The sequence below is a fragment of the Pongo abelii genome, chromosome 5 (assembly GCF_028885655.2).
Source record: "Pongo abelii isolate AG06213 chromosome 5, NHGRI_mPonAbe1-v2.0_pri, whole genome shotgun sequence".
Classification (NCBI taxonomy): domain Eukaryota; kingdom Metazoa; phylum Chordata; class Mammalia; order Primates; family Hominidae; genus Pongo; species Pongo abelii.
In genome coordinates, this window is record NC_071990.2 from 127,525,313 (window position 1) to 127,540,798 (window position 15,486).

Consider the following 15,486-nt stretch of genomic DNA (forward strand, 5'->3'; position numbering starts at 1 on the left):
GCCTAGTTTACTCTAATGTTGATTATATTAGTTTATTTGCATTTTTTGTGATCTAGAGCTTCAGTTGAACCTTTCATTCTGACGATGATTATTTAGTAAGACCACAGATCCATCCACTAACTTAAAGGAGAATGAATGACTAACTGTAACTCTGCCATCTGATTGGGAAAACAAGGAAACAAACAAAGGCAATAAAGCCCTTCAAAAATGTTTTTAACCAGAAAACACTGAATAGTAGAAATATCACTGTAAATGGAGTCAGGCGATGTGGATTCTAGTCAAAGCTCTACCACTTATTAACTGCGTGACCATAGAATGTCACTTAACCTCTCTGAACCTTAGTTTCCTATTCCATAATGCAAAATGTAAGTTATAATATGCGTTTTGTCCACCTTACAGACAAGGGTCTTTTACAGAGGCTGGAAATTCCTCCAACTCGTCTGTTCAGGTTGACTTTCTGGAAAAGTGCTTTATTCTCAGAGTATTTGATTATTGAGTTATCTTTCTATTCTGCTGCTGTCAGTAGATTTGCCATAAATGTTTCCTGAGAGTCTCTCTCTTGAAGAGATTCAGGCCCCAGTTAAGTTCATCCCAATTAAAAATAGAACCCTGAGATGCAGCAGCTGTAGCACCTCTTAAACCTCTTCAAATAACATTGAACGATTAAGTGGCTGCTACTGTGGAGATAGTGCCCACAAAACCAGCAGCAGGCCCTCTCGGAAAATGATAACACTCTAAGTGGCTGTCAGTCCTTAGTCATTTCTAGTCATTCAGGGGAGGTTACCTTATCTTCTACAAGTTCTAAAAGTTCCTGGGAAGAGAAGAATCACATAAATTCTTTATTTAAAAAAAAATCACCCTTCCCACAACAAAATTCTCTAAAACAATACTAAACAAGCAGGCATGCGCAATTCTAATGAAGTCTATCATTTGAGTGGAAGAGAATTGCTATGGTTACCAATGTTTCTGTCTGGCAGTTTTGGGGTAAAAGTCTGATGAAGTGATATTGTCTGGAAAATGAGCATTGATTCCTAGGGAGATGGAAGAATTTACTTCTTTTCTTCCTATTTCTTGAATACATGACTAGCTTTCAAATATATGACTCAACAATTACATTCGGCTCGAATGGATTTTTTTCTGACTTTGTTTCTTATTTTCTTCTGATTTATCAAGGAGAGTTTAAAAATAAACTTTCCTTATCCCATCCATAATAGAAATTTCAATTATTAAGAACTTACCAAGTGAAAAATTACAGAAATCACTAAAGCTCAGAGGGAGATCTCTTTATTATATTTCAACAGCTATTTGCTTTGGAGACATTTCTTTTCCCCCTTTGTAAAGCTAAATTGCATATATCACTATTTATTAATAAGCAGAATGACAATTATTTGGGCTGCCAAATCTCTTTTATAAACATTTCTTTAGCTAGGTAGGATTTTTATATACTTTCCCAAAGGGCCAAGTTGACAGACATGGGCTTTCACTTTATTTCCATAGAGCTCTGGATCCAAATCCCTGGGTCCAAATATATGCCATTCACTTCCCATATTTAGTCTTGTAATCTCTCTGAAGACTGGCCCAAGAGAGGCCTTTCTGATGAGACATTTAGCACAGCGATTAGTCACTAGATAAACATGTGAAGGGGTCCATTTGCAACGTGAAAGCTCCCTAAACAGAGGCTTGTCCTTTACAAAAAGAGCAGGTCCAATTTTCCTTAAAAGTTCATGGTTGCCTATGTGGTGTGATTTGAGAAATCCTGAACCTTCTGTCCCCATTACTTTTCCTGTTGAGCTCCGCATTTCAGAGTGTATCACTCCTGTGGATGAAACCTGGGCTCTCCAGGGCAGTTTCTCTAATAAATGGCCATAGTCCTGGGAAAGGTCCTGATGCCTTAGTGTGCAGTGTGCTTGACACCCTAAGATCCTTTCTTCTTTGATAAAAAAAAAAAAAAAAAAAAAAAGACTAAGACAAGAAAACTGGTGGCTGTTGGGGAAAGAGTGTTGAAAGAATAAAAGAAGAAAACTGATGCATGGAAAGGATAGTGAAGTACCAATGGACCGGTGTGAGTCAGGTTCTGAATTTAGGAGTGAGGACTCAAATATGCCTGTTTACTGGGTTAGCTTTTGGAACGATCCTATGAACATATATCCTATGAACATTATAGAATTCACTAAAGCTGACTGCAAATTGAGTGTAAATTGAGAGTATCTTTCTGGAAAAACAAATTAGAAATATTTATCAAAGGGATAAAGAACTTACATATATTTAGAACCAAAAATTTCAATTGCAGGACTCTATCCTAAGAAAAACAATTAGCAATGAACGCGTTTCAACCCAAAGATGTTCACTGGGACATTATTTAAAATAGCAAAAATATTAGAACAAGTTACATGTTTATTAATAGAGAAATGAATACTGTGGAAATAAATTTATGCTGTAAAAGTGACCAAATAAGGCTGGGCTCAGTGGCTTATGCCTGTAATCCCAGCACTTTGGGAGGCTGAGGTGGGTGGATCATCTGAGGTCAGGAGTTTGAAACCAGCCTGACCAACATGGTGAAATTTCATCACTACTAAAAATAAAAAAATTAGCCAGGTGTGGTGGCGCATGCCTGTAATCCCAGCTACTCTGGTGGGTGAGGCAGGAGAATCACGTGAACCTGGGAAGAGGAGGTTGTAGTGAGCCGAGATCGCGCCACTGCACTCACCCTGGGTGACAGAGCAAGATTCCATCTCAAAATATAGTATATAAAATATGCTAATAATATGATCTCAAACATATAAAATAGGTAAAAGAAAGGAATTTTAATAGTGGTTGTCCATGGATGATTGCTATTTTTATTTATTCCTTTTCATATCTTCTAATTTTTTCAGAATGGTCATTTATTACTTTTAGGTACAAAAAAGTTATTTAAAAATTCACCCAAAAGCATATGTTTGTGTCAACGTTACAAACCTAAAATATGGATGTCCTCTAAGGAGGTTGACTTCAGCTGTATAGCTATTTCCCAGTGGATAATTAAAGATCTGTCAGACTTTCTCTCATGTATGGGTCTTTTATGTTTAAGGGCTATAATTCTATATAAAATGTCTGCATAGAATAACATTTGGCACCTGATGTTTGATTCTGGATAGTGTTGTAGTTCTCTATTGCCAAATGTGAGACTAAAAAGTTAGATGGAGGTTAGCATCAAGAGATGTTTTCTAAGCTTTTCCCCTGGAGCTGGACAATGGTAGAAATGTGCCAGAAGCAAAGGAAGCCTGTGGAATAAGTCTCTTTCAGCCCAAAGTTATATTAAATAGTTTCACCTATTCACTGGACATAGATTTGAGTCATCAAACTTCTTCCCTAAGTTTGGTTTGCTTCCCATGTTTCAGATATATCTGAAGAGCAGGTCTGGCCTCACTGCGTTGGTACCATTTTGGTGATCTTCCCTTCACCTGGAATGCATCTGAAACCTCTCCTATCTCAGGTTTCTTAGGCCCACATTAGATAATAGCTCTTTGAAACTTCTACTATTGCCCCCAAAGGGTGTGATCTCCCCATCCTTCGAACTTCCATGGCACACTTATATGGTGTTTTCATATTAACTCTGTTAGATTATCAATTTCTTATGCACAAGGTCTGCTGTGCCTTACTCAACTTTGTATTCCCCATGTCATGCCCATCTTAGCAGAACTGAATTTGTTTATTTAATGAATCAGGTACTAGTTTGGCTGGCCCAAAGTCTGACTTTCTCACTTCATGCCATTTAGATATGATGCCCATTTATTAGCTCTAAAAAATCACAACAAGTAAGAATAACAATGAATTTTTCAAAACTCCTTGATGAAATATCTTTCTAGAATAAACTATTTAGAAAACAAAAACATAGAGCCAGAGCTACAAACTTAAGTTACCAGGGTGCTCTACCATGGTTTATTGAACTTTAGTAGTGTGGAAGAACAACCTGTGCTTTCGTGTTAGAAAGAACTGGGTTTGAAGCTAACCTTGACAATTATTGGCAGTGAAATTTTGGGTTAATGTTCTATCTTCTTCATGGTTTAGTTTCCTTACTTTCAAAATGTGGAATTAGTTAATTAATGGCTGTCTCCTAGTGCTGTTCTGAGGGTTATATAAAATGATGTATGAAAGCACTTAGCAAAGTATCTGGCACACAGATTTAAGTCTCTATGCTCATGAGGACAGAGAATCCATCATGTCCAGGACAATTTATGTTCTCTTGGAAAGTCAGGGTTATATCCCCTAGACTTTGCAGGGTAGTTAATTTCTGGGTCTATTATTCTGAAATCACCAATCTACTCTCATAACCACTCCCCCGCCCTGCCACACACACACACAAATAGCTCATCTGAAAATTTTGCAGGAATACTGATGTTGGGCTCTGATATGGTTTGGCTGTGTCCCCACCCAAATCTCATTTTGAATTGTAGCTCCCATAATTCCCATGTGTCATAGTAGGGACCTGATGGGAGATAATTGAATCATGGAGGCAGGTTTTCCCATGCTGTTCTCGTGATAGTGAATAAGTCTCACGAGATCTGATCATTTTATAAAGGGGCGTTCCCCTGCACATGCTGTCTTGCCTGCCATGTAAGACTTTGCTCCCCATTCATCTTCTGCCATGATTGTGAGGCCTCCCTAGCCATGTGGAACTGGGAGCCCATTAAACCTCTTTCCTTTATAAATTACCCAGTCTTGGGTATGTCTTTATTAGCAGCATGAGAACAGACTAATACAGGCTCAGAAAATAATACCTCCAAATGAGAGTCTACACAGCAGCCTTAGAAGAAAAAGTTTTTCTCTGACCTTCTCTTGCCCTCCTATCTCTCAGTCCCATTTTTCCTCAAAGCTAGGCATAGAAACCAGAATCCTTCCCCAAGGAAGGTCATAGAAAGCAGTACCTCTTTTCCCAAAAGCCAGCCATAAATCCTGAAAATATTATATGTAAGAACTGACCATAAAGAAATTATCTGACCCACATTGTTTGATTCTAGGATATAAGACTGCCATTTCAGAGAGGGCTGTGCCCCACACCAGAAGGAAGGAATGCATGTTCAGAGAAGCCAAGAAGAATCTAGACTGGCTGGCCCTGCTGGGCTTCCCCACTCATTCTCTTAGCTTTAGATCGTACCCTTTTTGTCCAGGCATATTTCTACATGACTGCTCATACTTCGTTGAATCTAAGCATAAAAATGGACAATTTCCCATATATCTTTGGGTTTTAATTACGAAGGCTCTCATGTATACACATTAGATAAATTTGTATGCCATTTCTTTTGTTAATCAGTCTGCTTCATATCAGTGATTTTCAGCAAACCTCTAGGGGCCAGAGCCCTGGTCCTCACATTGAGCTGGAATATTGAAGGAATTTCTGCAGTGAAATCGTATTTGGTTATACATACATAATCTGTGAACCTCTTAAATAATTAAAGCATAACTTACTAATAAAGCAGGAAAGTTTAGTGGGCTCCAGAACCGAAACCAGTTGGATTTAAAATCCTGCTGCTATACTTAACCTCTCTGTTTCTGAGTTTTCTTATCTGTAATGTGCGATGATAATATCTGCCTTGTAGCCTTGCTTTAAGGATAAAATGAGCTAATGTCTAACAAGCACTTAAAACAGTGCCTAGTATATAGTAAGCCCTCAACAAAAGCTAGCAATTCCCAATTAATTGATTTAAAAGCTGGAGCTCTTAAAGGACTATGTTGAGCCAAAGTATTCCAATAACTAAATGAAGCTCCTGTAGTAAAGTTGGAGTCATCTTTTGAGGGCAGGAAGGGAGTGTATGGAGACTTGTGCCTTATAGTGGTTTGGATTTGTTAACAGCACTAGTCAAGGAAGACAGTGCGCTGAAAAAGTTGCCAGACGCCAGATGAGATAAGGAGCGTCCCGTGAGTAACGACAGACTTGAACACTCCCAGCACATAGACAAACGAAGTGATGGCTCTGCCTAAGAAATCTTGTCCTTCAACCTTGACTTCACTGGATTTTTTTTTTCAGACACTGCTAATCATGTAAATAAACACAAGAACTTCCTGATAGTGGAATATCTCTTTGTTTTCAGATGTAATTCCTACCTCTATTTGCAACATGGGTATTTAATAAAAGAGGAATAAAGACGCATGCTTGAATGGATAATCAAGTAAACAGATTTTCTGATATTAAAAAAATAAAGGAAGTGTATAATTTACTCTGGTTATCCGGTCTATATTTTATGGCTAAGTCATTTTAACATTTCAGGGACTTTCTTCTTGTATAATACCTAGACCTTTACATTCATATATTGGAACTTCTCTACTGATTGGTTAGGTTTGTTGTTGTTATTCTGTCTCACTTATTTCCATTTATTGTCTGTTGTCCTTTTTGAGTTTTTTTTTAAAAACTTAAGCTTTTGATTGAATATCTGGGTTTTTAAAATAATATTTTTAATTTATAATTTAAGAGATGATTTACTTAGTTTAAAATTTTTTTTTCTGCCTCCTGCACTGTTTTCTCTGAGTCTCTTTCTAGGTTTTTTGGTTTTGTTTTTTGATTGTGGCTCATACATTTTTTGTTACGGGATTTCCTCAAATGTCTGGAGAACCTAGACTGTCCATTCATAATTATAAGTGATGTACTAAAAGGGTATTGGTAATAGGCTTAATAGCATATTAACAAAGAGTATGCAAACTTTCTTATGGGAGGAGATCCCCAAAATGTCTGTCTTAATTCTTTTCTCTTGGGTCCGTTAGTTTCTCTGGAGAGGAATTTTATTCTATCTGGCTGGTCTTAGGTTGGATGGCAGTATTCTCAGAGCTGAATGTGGGCATGGAATGAGTGGTCTCACACTTCAGCATTCAGACTTTCACTTAATTGCCCTCTTTTTTAGTACAGGTGTCATAGATTGCAATAACAGCACCAATTCTGCATGCCTCCTTGTATTCACACCCTTTGCTGTGTGACTGCTGTTTCTCTCCCTGAATAGGTGGGGTCTTTTTATGGGGTCCCAAGTCTATTCTACTTTGGGCAATGAAATATGACAGGATTGACACTGTATCACTTCCAAGGTTAGGCTTCAAAAAGTGTGCATTTTTGTGTGTTCTCTCAGGCCTGTCACTGGCATAAGAACATTTTGAACATGGCTGCCAGATGACGAGAGGCTTGTAGATCAGAGTGCAGTCCACATAGTCACCCTAGCCAAAGCCAGCCTAGATCAACCAACCAATGTTCCAGCATGTGAGCATGCACAGACAGGATCCACCTCCTAGCCAATCTTCAGCTAACACCGTATTCCTAAGCAATACTGTTTTATGATTGTATACCGCTGGGGTTATGTGATTGTTTGCTATAAAGCATTATTGGCACAACAGATAATTACAGGGTTTCACCACCATCCTCAGATGCAAATCTCTTTAGAAATTAACCTCCTGTCTTTTGCCCAGATTGGGGAGAAGTCACCAAACTATGGGGGTGGGGAGGGATCAGGACATCAAACTGCACCTTATATTAATCTTTAATTAATCTGGGCCCCATACTCAGAGATCTCTGATGTGACAATTCCTGAGCTTTTCCAGGGCCCCGTGGCTCAAGTGGGGTCATTTCTTTTCCAATCTCTCTCTGCAGGCACCAGGTTTTGACCTGGTCTATGCTCAGACACTTTCCGTTTTTAGAGGTTTTATTTTTCACTCTTCTTTGCGTTGATACCCTCCTTGGTTCACTTTGCCCGTGGGGTTTGGGCTCTTTAGTTTTTTTCCTCTTATATGAAGACATTTTAGGAGGAAGTGGGGATAAACATGTGCTTTAACATTCCATGTTTAGCCAGAAATATCTCCAGGTTTTAATTTTTCACCTTGACTTTAAAACTTTTTTTTTCACTTGTAAATGTTCATCTGGTAGGTGTGATTTACTTCAGGGTGTTAAATGGCATGATTATAAACATCTCTCTAAATAATTTAATATAATAATAATTGGTTGCTATCCAATGCTTTTTCTCTTCTTCATTGAATCTCATATATAAATTTATTTCATGGATATTTATCAAGGGTCTATTATGGGCCACGTATAGTGCCAACATCAGTGAAACAGTGGGAAACACAACAGACATGGTCCCTCTCCTTAAGGAACTTATGATATAGTGGTTTATCACTAGTCTTCTTGAAGTACTTCTTTCTGCCTTGTATTAGTAAATATCCTAAGGTCACCCATCACCTACCTCCGTTGTTCACTGGAGTTTATACTGTGGTGAGCCAGCGTAAGAGTGGAATCACAGAGTAGTCAGTTTAAATATTGGGCAGTAACGTACCTCTTTTTAAGCCTTGGGATCTTCAGTGTAGGATGAGGTGTTAAAAAAAATTAGACCATATTGTCAACATTTAAAAATCAAGATCTCTCTCTTCTTTCTCCCAAACACACATGCATGCACATTCTAATTTCTTGCTTCTTTCAAAAAATCAAGATACTGCAATATTGGGCCACTTTCCTACATGATATTAAGCAGAACTCAGTATGGGCTGGCCTCCTTAAATGGGCATGGTCTGTGTAATTTGCCTAGGACACCACCACTTCCCATTGTAGTAAGAAAGTTTTATACATTTGTGTTATTTGTCTGGCCTCTATGGGCATTTAAGTTTTCCACCTGCTTTAGATATTAGGAAATTGCAGTGCTATTTAAAAAAATTCCTAAAGGAATATTAATCTGTTAATCTGTAGCTTTCAAAGACATGAGACATTATATTTTTCCCAGATATTATAGATCAGAAGTTCTTAAATATTAATGTATTTACTCATATACACATTTAGTCATAGATTTTAAATATATTTCAACATTTAGTTGTTGAAAATGAAATGAAGTAACAACAGTACTTGTTAATGACTGGGTTGCAGATTCTCAACTAGCTTTGACCTTCTTAGATGTTTCATTTTGTGAAATCCATAATTTATTTGATTTCTGGCCCTTTGTGTTAACTCACTGGACTCATTTGCTCTCTTGGTCTACAGCCTCCTCTGAATTGCTTCTGCCCTGTTTTCACTTTGATCCAGTTTCCACACAGTTCTGAACCCATGGCTCCATTTATCGAACCTCATGCTGTGCTTTCAGAAGCAGTCTTCATGTTTTCTCTCCCTGGCATTTGGCCTGGTTCATTCTTCCAGTCCCATATGCCTCTGATTAACTTTAGTGGTTCAACAGAACTGCATCTCTGCAGGCTCTTGCCTGGTCCAGCCTTGCTTAACCCACCCCTCCTAAGATCAAAAAAGAGGGTTCAAATATCTTGTTAACCCTAGGGTCCTGTGATGGTTATCCAAGTTGAGCAGAATACTGTTGAGATATTAAGATTGATTTGAACACTTGAAGTGAACTTCCCATCCATGAAAATGCATGAATAAGGATTTTCCTCTCTTCCTTAGGGAAAAAATAAATCTTTGTTCCTCTGATAATCCTATTGCCCTTGTATTTTGCCTAATTTCTTCAAGAGATGTGCACTCAACAAAAAATCAAATATAATTCAAGGATGTTGTAGTCGAGGACAATATTAGAAGAAGGAGGTTGATGACCAGTCTTCTTCTCTGCAGTGTTCAGTGCACTTCTGAGAATTGTGCTTTGCCATGCATACCACCAAAGGAGGGAGGGAGTTGCAGATAAACTAGAGGTTGTCCTCAGGAGAGCCTTTAGGATGGATTGTGGGAACCCAAAGGGAACCCACATGAGGAGTAGTTGAGAAGATGGGGAGGAGTATGCTTGGAGAAGAGGAGACTTTGGGGTTGGGGGTGGTAGTTTGAGAGAGGGCAGGAACATAGCTGTCATCAGAGCTATCAAATTGTCACGTGGAAGAAAGGGTAAATTACTCCAAAGAATTGAAGTTGATTCAATGGGTAGAAACCTCAGAAAGATATATTTGGGTTATGGTTTTCTTTTTCTTTCCCTTTTTTATTTAAAGAAGAGCCATCCAAATCTTTTTTTTTGAATTATACTTTAAGTTTTTTATTATACTTTAAGTTTTAGGGTACATGTGCACAACGTGCAGGTTTGTTACATATGTATACATGTGCCATGTTGGTGTGCTGCACCCATTAACTCTTCATTTAACATTAGGTATATCTCCTAATGCTATCCCTCCCCCCTCCCCCCACCCCACAACAGGCCCTGGTGTGTGATGTTCCCCTTCCTGTGTCCATGTGTTCTCATTGTTCAATTCCCACCTATGAGTGAGAACATGCGGTGTTTGCTGAATGCACCCGATCTCGTCCGAATCTTAAGTTTTCTGTTAGGGAGAATAGTCTGGACCTCTATGCAACTAAGCATAAAGTGGATGACCACTTGGTGGGGATATTGTAGAAGGGATTGACTCATTGACAGGGTGATTGGACCAGATGATCTTTAAGATTTCCCTCTATCCTGAGATTCTACGGTGTTTAAAAATTGTCATGACAGGAGATTTGTGCACATTTTAAAAATTAAAATCACAATATTGTATGTGCTTTAGAAAGCCTAGGGGAATGGATTTAATTCTGCCTATTATAGTGATAATAATGAAATATTAATATGTGGATATGATCTGTTTATGGATTACTCATATAGACAAATTAGACATCTTTATTGGTCAACAAGTGCCACTACACATTGTTGGAATACATGTGGCTGCTTTTTTCATAAATTAATCATTGGGGTCAATTAAGATGAGAACATAACAAATGTCAGCTCATAACAAATGTCATCTAATTCTAGGCCCCAATTTATAGATGAAAATAATATGTATTCATTTTCTTCCTTCTCTCTTTCCAAATTAGTAGAGAAAAGATATAAATATTCCTCTTATATCATCACTTAGAGATAAGAATATGCTAAATCTGGAAAATTCTGTTAGGAGGACCTATAATGGAATAATTCTGTGTCATTTCTTTCACATGAGATAAACTTCACTTTTATTAATATTTCTCCCCAGAGTCTTCTCTAATCTTCTCAATTTGGGTTCTTCCCATTTTCTCCCATGTCCTTGGACCACTTACTGTGTTTTAACTAGAGCATGGTTATATGTAAATATGTCTGTTTTCCCCAGTGGATGGCAAAAAGGAATCTTCCTTGCACATTTTTGTAATCCCCACAATACCTACTGCCTTTCCTGCATGGGGCAATTCTCAATAGACGTTTGTGGTTTGAAATCATTTCAAATCACAAATAAGCACCTTCACTTATGCACTACATGTTTGGTCCAGCAGTTAATATGATAGTACTCATTAAATATCCCATGTGATTTTGTGATGAACTTGCTTTGGAAGTTATAGATCATGACCGTTATGTGAGAAGAAGAAAAACCTGATTACTCTGAACATGTAGGAGCATGGCAGAAAAGAAAATACACCTAAAAGGATTTTTGTTTTCTGATTTTTTTTTTTTGCACAGCTTTCAAGTGCAGACAGCTTTTTCTTGTTGTCTAGAGCCATTGCTTCCAGAGCTTATGAGGAGTTATAAAAGAGGTCAGGACACCTGGGTCTTGTCTCAGCTCTACCACGAACTAGCAATGTGGCCAAGCACCAAGTCTTTCTGGTCTTAGCTTTCTCATTTATAAAATGAAGAAGCCAAAGTTAACTGGATTTCTAGCCCCTGCCAACTCTAATATCTCTAACAGTAAGTTGAGAGATTTTTCTGTCTCTGACATTGTCCCCTTTCTTTCCACCTCTCACAATGTTCGCAACTTGAGATAAGTTACTTCACCTCTGTGTGGCTCAGCTTTCCCATGTATATAATGGGAGATACCTATTTTTTAGTGTTGTGATTAGGATTAAATGAGTTAATGCATGTGAAGTGTTGGAACAGTGTCTGATGTGGAATACTCACTAATGTTGACTTTTTAGTTTACTACTTTGCTGAAAATACGTTAGTTTATTTCCAGTTGTTAAAACTACAAACCAACTCCTGACATGGTGCCTGACTCGGGAACTTTACCCAGTATGGGTTTTCAATCTATTTTATATCATTCCTCTTTATTTTTTAATTTTTAGTTTTTGATGCAGTGTCTCCCACTGTTGCCCAGGCTAGAGTGCAGTGATGCAATTGTAGCTCACTGTAGCCTTGATGTCCCAGCCTCAGGTGATCCTTCTGCTTCAGCCTCCTAAGTAGCTGGGATGACAGGCATGTGCTACCGTGACTGGATTTTTAAAAAAGTTTTTTTTTGTAGAACGAAGTATTAGTATGTTGCCCAGGCTACATTTCTCTCTAAAGTAGCATTATATAAAATAAATAAATAAAAAAAAATTGTATTTCCATCTGTTCTCAGAATATCTCTGAGCATTCACACACTGTAGTCTATAATTTTCTATCTGTATCCCCTACCCTGTGTTGCTCAGTGTGTTTGTTTTTACACAAGTAATCTTTGGCTTCTGGCTCACTGTCCTGTGTTGAGGGACCATGTAGAGTCTTCGGTGTTTGCCATTTCCATGCTCATAGAACTCATCAGTACAATAGATGGAGACACCTGGTGCATAGAGATGGAGGACTCAGCATGAGAATGTCCCATTTTCCATAGCCCTCATTTTTGCTTGGAGCTTGATGAATGTTACACTGGCATAGTTAAGAGGTTCATCAGTTCAGTTCAGTATATTATAAGTAAAATTAAATATATTGAGCATTTGATTGGTGATAAGCTCTGTTCTAGTTTTGTATATATGAGAAAATATATCCAACTGGAGGTAGAGGAGAGAAAGATATGAAGAGAACAACAGTGGGGTCTTTGGTCTCAAGGAGTCTGCACTGTTGCTTGATGTGGTGCTCTAGATATCAGGGAGAAATATGCCTTGGAAGATAATAATTGACACCTACATAGAAATTCAATGGATACAAAATCCTTTTATATATGTAATATCCTTTAATCCTTCATCACTATTATTTGATTTAATCCAAAGTTTAACTAAGTTTTGCAGAGGTTAAATAACGTGCCAGCAGGCTGCCCAGCCAGAATGCGAAGTCAGAAGGTTCTTCTGACTGTAGGGTGTGTGCTCCAATGTGCCTAGAGAAGAAGAATGTGATAATGGATAAAACACAGAGGTTCCTTGTATGTTTCACTGGTTTTATTGTTAGTCTGTAGTACACTTCTGATTCTCCAAAGTGATACACAAGTTTCCAACTTTGAATTTTTGACAGAGTCGTGATTTAAAGCTTCAAGCATACGATTATGAGATGGTGGTTCTCAACATTTACCACAACCTCCCAGCAAATCACACAGCAGTCAACTCTCAAGATTTCTTCCAGGAGGGTAGAGGGATTTTTCTCTTCACATGCCATCCAACTCCATGGGAAAACATTAGCAGTGACAAATGACTCTGGATGAACGCTTGAATCTGAGGTAAATATGAGCCTTTGCTCCTCCACATAAGAAAGGCACCATCAGAGTATTCTCTATGAATACATTTGAAAGACATCATCTGAACAATTTTGGTTATTATCTATTAGCCTTCAGGAAAATTTCTATAATTACGAAGCAAGCAGTGGGAAGTGTTACTGCTTGGAGCCAAGTCTATTTATGTTGATATTTATAGATATTTACATTTATTTTCTTTGGCAGACATAAACAAACACATTTCTGAAAACTACTTCGTCTGTGGAAAAATGAAACAGAATATACTTTAAAAAAATCTACCACAGAAAGGATAATAATAGCTTTCATGTCTGAAGACAACAGACAGGCATGAAATATAAGAATTATTTTATCCTGGGCAAGAGAATTGGTGTTATAGCAAATTTTGACCCTGTCACAGTCTGGATAACTCTTAGGTTTAAAACTTCCACCCCCATAGACCTCAGTCCACAGAGGAGATAACTGATCTGGGGCTTAGCAGTATTGGCAGGGTGGTGCATTATGGGATTTAGCTATAGAGTGTTTGCTCCCCAAAGAGAGAACTGCAGGAATTTTAAGAACTTGCATCAATTCCCCTGTGTAGAACAGTACGTCTAAGTATATTTCAAGTAAATCCTCAACTCAACACATAAAGCTGCAGTTACACCACGCCTTTAAAAGGAAATTAGAGCGCAGAAACGAGGCCAGACTGCCCCTGCTGGAGACAAATCCTCTGTTCATCTCTTCAACTGCTGTCAGTCCTTAAATATGTTCACCTCCTGTCCCACCCACCCCACTACCCCATCAGTTTCAGGCTCTTGATTTTTTCTTCCGGGCCTCGAAAAGCATGTAGCAATTTATATTATTTTTTTAGACATTGTTTTTCTAGCAAATTAATTCAGATCACAATGCTTTTTGTGATGAATTTTAAAACACTGATTATCTTTTTTTTTTAAGAAAGTCCTCAAAAATGGTCTTTGAAGGGTAGATTTGCTCTGATGAGTATGATATAAAACCTCAGCCTTTGAATAAATACAATATGCCTTGCTGGCATAGTAACTAGGTTACTTGGATGAGGATGCATACTAATTAGGGCAACTTAATGGCATAATGACTAGGGTCATTTATTCATGGTTGGTTGTTCTTCAAATGTAATTTGGGAGAGAGTGCCAATGCATACCCATTCTACCTTCAATAGAGACAGTAGAATTCCACAGGTTTATGGGGGCAAATAGGACAACACAGGTAATTTCACAAATTTGCAGTTAGCAGTTTTCTGTTTGACACCCACAGTTTTTAACGGTTTTAGCGCCAAACATGTTAGAATTAAACCTCATTGCCTGTAGAGTTTAAAGATAGCATTATCATCTATATGTGTATGAGGTGGCAACAACTTTGAAGACAAACATAAGGCATAGGTGGCACAGGTTCAAGGACCTGTCACTCTGTGGACTCACTTCTGAATTGCTCAGTTGCTTTTGCTCTTAGTCACCTGCATCTAGTAGATGCATTTTGAAATATCCCAAGAAAGTGAAAATGACCTAACATTATTCAAGCTGCGCTTTGGTGTTTCTCCTGTTGACCTTTGCCTGTTACTTGACTTTGGTTGAGTAAAGAGCTATGACGTGGATAGCCTATCATTTCATATTCTGGCCTAGTCCTATATCTATCTCAATGTATAACTTTCATGCAGTCATACTGTCTAATGAGTGCTGGTGAGAATTATATATCATAGGTTTGAAATAAAATCTATTTTTATTCTTGAAGAGTGAGGACCAATATGCCATTCCGTCTATTTGACTGAAACTGAAACTGATTGCAGTAGTAGATTATATTCTCTCCAAGACAGTAATGACACCATGACTGTTTTTAATGACTTCCAACATAGGAAGAAAAACTTAGAACTCAGAACTCAGGGTGGGTGTGGTAGAAGAATTATCGTATAAAATCCATATGTTTTAGAGTTGGTTGTACTGTAGTAGAAGAGCTCAGGTATGTTTTGGGTTAGTATAGTCCCTCAAACAATTTCTTTCAAATGTTTTCTTTCAACCAAATCTGAAACACATTTTGCCAAAACTTTTTTTCCCTTAATTTTTAAAGGCATGTGTATTTAAAGGGACATTTAATCCATATGTTTTGGCTCATTTACACTTAACTCATCAAGATATTGTTTTT

General features: G+C 37.9%; 1 protein-coding gene across 7 annotated transcripts in view; it reads left to right on the forward strand.

The window, feature by feature from the left end:
• The window catches only part of TRMT11 (tRNA methyltransferase 11 homolog), a 273,729-nt gene that overhangs the window by 132,079 nt on the left and 126,164 nt on the right, over positions 1-15,486 (forward strand). For all 7 annotated transcript variants that reach the window (XR_008525810.2, XR_010140203.1, XR_008525823.2 and 4 more), the window contains one exon: positions 13,119-13,320. The gene's annotated coding sequence lies outside the window, so the exon portion shown is untranslated. The remainder of the gene's footprint in view (positions 1-13,118; positions 13,321-15,486) is intronic.